Here is a 6,229-nt window from a genome sequence, read left to right on the forward strand (position 1 = left end):
TTTTCATGGCATTTTTGCCTTTCCTAGAATGAACATGATTACTTTCCAATTTTCTGTCTTTTCTCCACAGTAACTCCACTCCCCTTCTCTGGAATTCCCCCAATCTTTCCATCATTCCTGAGCCACCATCTCTGCCATCTTTTTACTATTTCTTTCCATCTGTCTCACATTTTTCAAAAGGAGGTACCTATTACATAATGAAAATGAAATTAGCTGTCACAGTGTATATATTCTAACAGTTTTGGTGCAAGACAGGCAGTTTATCATGGAAATGTCCAGGGATTGTCATCTTGCTTTATCAGTGGTGAGGTACAATTGTCTGCAAGAAAAGAGGGACACAGATGGGAAGTGGCAGCCCCAGAGTAGGCAGGTTTCTGCTGAACACCACTCTGCAACTAAAGCCAGCACCTCCTCACTCCATGGGGACAGACTGCTCTGACAGAAGTCACACTCAGCAGTGGCCCTGCACTAGCCAGTGTGCCTATGGGGCACACCCCTTGAAATCCTCATTCTTCAGTGGTCCACTACTATGTGCTGCCACCCTCCTGTATTTTCCACTGTCTGATCTCTACTGCCTATGATGTCAGAGAAAAATACTTAAATCATTGCCACAGGACTTGTCTGCACCTGTTGCAGCTACAAATATTAATCCAGTTTCACCTTGTTCACCACTTACCGAATTGTTGGGTCTCTGTAAACCTGCTGACTACCCTACCCTTAAAAATTCTCTTTTTTCTTGATCTCCAGCATATAGTTGTCTTCAAGTTCTTGTCTCAGTTTCTTCTAACTTATGTCCACTCCGGCTCACTCTTTTTCCTCCACAACTCACCTTGAGATCTATCCAAAGCCCTTTCATGCCAACCCACTCAATTTCTAAGAATTGGATTACCAAGCCTGCTATATAAATCTCCTATACATTGCATATAGATTTCAAATTTCTGACACAAAAAGCCTTACCATTATATTCCATTTCCACAAGATTTTCAGTCTCCTTATGCAGAATTAATTCACAGTATGGAATGAAAAATCAGTGTTTCGTGAAAAAAAAAAATTAGATTTGGGCATTTGGTAAAGCAGTTTAGATGATACATAGCCCATACTGAAATGTCCGGGTACAAATCCCAGCTCCACACCTGCTTTTAACGTCCTTCTAATTCGTGCCCTGGAAGGCAACAGGTGATAGCTGACATAATCAGGTCACTGCCATCAATATGGGAGACCTAGGTTGAGTTTCTGGTTCCTGGTTTCAGCCTGGTACAGCTTAGGCTGTTACAATCATCTGGGCAATGAACCAGCAGATGTGAGATCCATCTTACTGCTTGAGGTCTATTTCTATCTCTGCATTTGCAATTTTTTTTAAAATTTTGAAATCCAAACCTAGTATGTAATAGGCATTTTTATGAACATTTTGAAGACTCCTTGGCTTAAATTCAATATGCAACTCCAAACATTTTTGCACCAAAATAAACATGTTTTCATTCCACTGCTTTTTCAGTTTCACTTGAAAGGCAGAGACAAGATCGATCAGCCAGGACTAGGCCAGACCAAAACCAGGAATCAAGAAGCTCATCCAGGTCTCCCACACGGATAACAGAAGACTACCCACTTCTGCCTCCCAGGGTGCACATTAACAGGAAGCCGGATAGGAACTGAAGGAGCTAAGATTTGAAACAGGCACTCCTATAAGGAATATCTCAAGCAGCATCTTAAACTGTTGCGCCCAGTGTTAATTCCTTCTCATTCTTTTTTTATGAGCTTTTTGAAATGTATTTCTCAACCTAAACTATTATGGATAATCTAAATTCTCACCTGGGTAACCTGTGGGAGAGGCTAACAGTCTACACCGATATTTCCTTACCAAGTGTTTACTGACAGTATCTGTTTCAACTGCTCAGCCATCCACTCTCACTGATCCCTGTTGTGTTCCACTGCTTGTAAGACATTTTGAATAACAGCCCTACCCACAGGCCTAAGCTTCAACATGCCGAAAACTGAACTCATCACATCACTCTCCAAATCCACCTTCTTATAGCACCCCATACATAAAGTCACCTGGCATTGGACCAAAGCACAGTCCCTTAAAATAATTGTTTAAATAATTGGGGCCAGCACAGAGGTCTAAGAGACTAATCCTCTGTCTGCTGCACGGGCATCCTATAGGAGCATGTGTTGGAATGCCAGCTGCTCTACTTCCTATCCAGTTCTCTGTTTGCGGCCTGGAAAAGCAGTGGAGAATGGCCCAAAGCCTTGGGATCTGCACCCATGAGGAAGACTCAGAGGAAGCTCCTGGCTCCCAGCCAACTTTGGCAGTTGCAGCCATTTGGAAAGTGAACCAGCAGATGGACGATCTCTCTCCTCTCTCTCTTTCTCTCTCTCCTTCCCTCTCTACAAATCTGCCTCTTAAATAAAAATAAAAATAAAGAAATCTTGTAAATTAGTAAATAAACACCCAACATCTATCCAATGAAAGTCAGAAGTAGCACATTTTTCTATTTAACCTTCATATATATTTTTACTACAAAATAAGGATTTAATATATGCATTGTTATACACCAGAGTACTTCTTAGTAGCCTTGATAAACCATTTAAAATGTACACAACCATTTCAAATGTAAAGATTCTGTAAATACTAAAGAGGCAAAAGTAAATACCACATTTGTCAAAATGCTTCAAACTGTAAACCTTTCAAAAAAAGTGATGTTTCTGTATGTAAATCATCCCTCATTGAGTTTGACCTTAAATTAAAACACCATTTTCTTTTTTTAATACCATTTTCAACATAATATCTTTTTGGGTTCTAGAATTTCGAGTGACTACAACTGCTGATTTCACACACTGGTGCCAAGCCTGATGATTTATGTGTTCCAAAAATGATCAGCAGACATAAATCATGGCTAGCCAGAAATTGTTCCACTCGACAGAACTATTTGGTTTGATGAGAGAAGTAGAAATGATCAATTCATGTTTCTAACTCAGTCAACAGAGTAACCAGTTATTTTAATTTTTCATCACCTCCTATAGCAACTGGACAATGTTTTCATTTATTTCTCGCTAGAGCAGCTAAGAACTGTAACTGTAAGAGAGCCAGATTATAGAGCTCTTTATGTACTGGGATAAACAAGTTGAGTTATATAAAGTTATGTTTGAACTCGGGATCAATATGACAAAGCACTACCTAAGAACAATCATGTGGGAGGAGCACGCAGACTAAATCAAAAACACAGAGAAGGGAGTGGCTTTGTGGCACTGCAGGTTAAGCCGTTGCCTATGCAGCTGTTGCTGGAACATAACAGTCTAAGTCCTGGCTGCTTCATTCCCAATCCAGCTCCCTGCTAACACTCCTGGGAACGCAATAGAAAATGGCCGCCTGTCTGTGCCTTTGCCACCCATATGGAAGATCAAGAAGGAATTCCAAGTGTCTGGCTGCAGCCTGGCCTAGCCCTCACCATAATGGCCTTTTGAAGAGTGAACCAACAGATGGAAGATGGTTCTCTCTCTCATACTCTCTCCACCCCCTTCAAAATTCTCTGTATTTCAAATAAATGAACAATTTTTAAAACACAGAACAGAAAAAAGTGAAGAATCCACTTTAAAAGGAGTTAAAGTTCTGTTTTCTGTGTATCTCAATTTTTTTTAACTTTAATAAAATTAAAAAGGTGTGGTTGGACATTTGGTCTAGCAAGTTAACAGGCTGATTGGGACTCCCACCTTTCATTAAACTAGAGTGTCTGGCTTCAAGTCCTAGCTCCATACCTAGTTGCAGTTTTCTGCTTCCCGTGGTGCACACCCTGAAAGGAAGCAAGTAGCTGAGTCCCCATCACCCACATAGGAGACCTACACGGACTTCTAGGCTCCTGGCTACAGTTTGGCCTAGACCCAGATGATAGCATGGACATTTGTGGAGGGAACCAGTAGATAGGAGATGTCTGTTTCTCTTTGTCTCTTAAATAAAACAAGATGAAATTTTCAAAAGAAATGTAAAAGAATGAAAAAAATGGTAGAGTTTGGACTATTAGAGACTGGCAGGTAATGCCTGGTTCATATACACATTCTTTTTATTTTTTGTTTTGATTTAAAAAAACCAAAAAATAAATTTTAAAAATCTTTGTTGTTGTTGGAAAGCCAAATTTACATAGAGAAGGAGAGACAGACAAAATTCTTCTGTATACTGGTTCACTCCCCAAGTGGCCACAATAGCCGGAGCTGCATTGATCCAAAGCCAGGAGCCAGGAGCTTACTCCAGGTCTCCTATGTGGGTGCAGGGTCCCAAGTCTTTGGGCCATCTTTTACTGATTTCCCAGACTACAGGCAGGGAGCTATTTGGGAAGTGGAGCAGCCAGGACACAAATGGGCACACATATGGTGCCCATATGGCCAAGAAAAGGATTTAACCACTGAGCCATCACTCTGGGCCCTATATACATCCTGAATTTCTGAAAATCTAATATTTTGAACTTAGTTGTGCAAAGTCCATTATGGTTCTGCTGAGGATCACATTGTACTTCAAAGAGAATAGTGATGTTTACTCTTAAGTTTTCTTCTTCAAAATTGCAGTTCTTTCCTTTGGGAAAAACATCAAGTCAATAATTCCACTACTCACGTGTAATTTCTCTTTAGTCGTTCCGCTCTGATAATAACTAAATTGGAGAAAGAGAGAGGGTATCATAAAGCATCTGACACGTGACAAAGCATGGCTGCCCTTGTCAACCTACCTAAAGACGGTGTCCATAAAGAACAGCTGGTCAAATTTGTACCTCCCGTGACAGAGTGAAAAGAAATAAAGCTGAAGAGACCCAGAGCCAGAAAACAATAAAGCAAGTACATGAGAAAAGAAGCACAGAGGATTTCTGTGTTTCCGAGAGCAAGGAAATCAGCTGTATTTCACAAACTTAGATCCAGCCCTAGAGAGCAGACAGAGAACTTGTCCTTACCAAACATCCCGATGACATTTCAATCATCTCTACAAAAACACTTTAAAATACCGCTTTGGGGGTATACTCTACTTACCAACATCATTTTTATCACCAGTGTTGATATCTGCACTGACAATGTAACTGTAAAGATAACAAATATTTTTTTGAAAGGGTCCAATCTACCATCTTAAGCAACGAAACACCGAAAATCTCAAATAAAGGACAGTACAATCAGTTTCTGAAACACAAAGAGGCTTGAAGGGCTTTAAGCCTTTATGAAATTAGGATTGGGGGGGGGGGGCAACCCAGTGGCTCAACTGGCTAACCATCTACCATCTACCTGCAGGAGCTGAGATCCTATGTAGGCGCCAGATCATGTCCCAACTGCTGCACTTTCCTTCTAGCTCCCTGCTTGTGGCCTGGGAAAGCAGTAGAGGATGGCCCCAAAGCCGTGGGACTCTGCAACCACATGGAAGACCCGGAGGAAGCTTCTGCCTCCTGTATTCAGATTAGCTCAGATACGGCCATTGCAGCCACTGGGAAAAAGAAGCAGCAGGCAGAAGTTCTCTCTCTCTCTCTCTCTCTCTCTCTCTCTCTCTCTCTCTCTCCTTCTGTCTATAAATCTGACTTTCCAATAAAAATAAAATAAATCTTTTTTAAAAAAAAGTTCACTGACATGCAGGGCTGGCACAGTGGTGTACCAAGCTTAGCCCTCTGACTGTGGTGTTGGCATCTCGTATGGCCACCTGTTTGGGCCCCAGATGTTCCACTTCCCATCCAGTCCCCTGCTTCTGGCCTGGGAAAGCAGTAGAGGACGGCCCAAAGCCTCTCTGCCTCCGTGTGGGAGACTGGGAGGAGGTTTCTGGCTCCCGGCTCCGGACTGGCTCATTTCCTGACATTGTGGCCACATTCTCAGTGAGCTAGCAGATGGAAGATTTTCCTGTGTTCTCTCCTCTCTGTAAATCTGACTTGTAATAAAAATAAAAATCGTTAAAAACAGTCACAAAGATTCCAGAAGAATATATCTTTTAAATAGAGGCTCTAAACCATCTAAACCATAAACATTATATATGCTTTCCTATAACTATAGAAAAACCTGAAAGAACTAGCACCAAATTATCCATAATTATTACCTTAGAAAATGTGTGTATGTGTATGTGTATGTGTGAATGTGTGTAGACATGTAACAGGTACAGATTTCCATTTTATTTTGTGTGCTTTTACATTATTTGCATATCGTTGCCATGGCACTTTATGGTCTTGGCAATTTTTGCAATTCAATTGACATAATCAAATATGATGAAAATATCTGTGAT

The sequence above is a fragment of the Ochotona princeps genome, chromosome X (assembly GCF_030435755.1).
Source record: "Ochotona princeps isolate mOchPri1 chromosome X, mOchPri1.hap1, whole genome shotgun sequence".
Taxonomy (NCBI): domain Eukaryota; kingdom Metazoa; phylum Chordata; class Mammalia; order Lagomorpha; family Ochotonidae; genus Ochotona; species Ochotona princeps.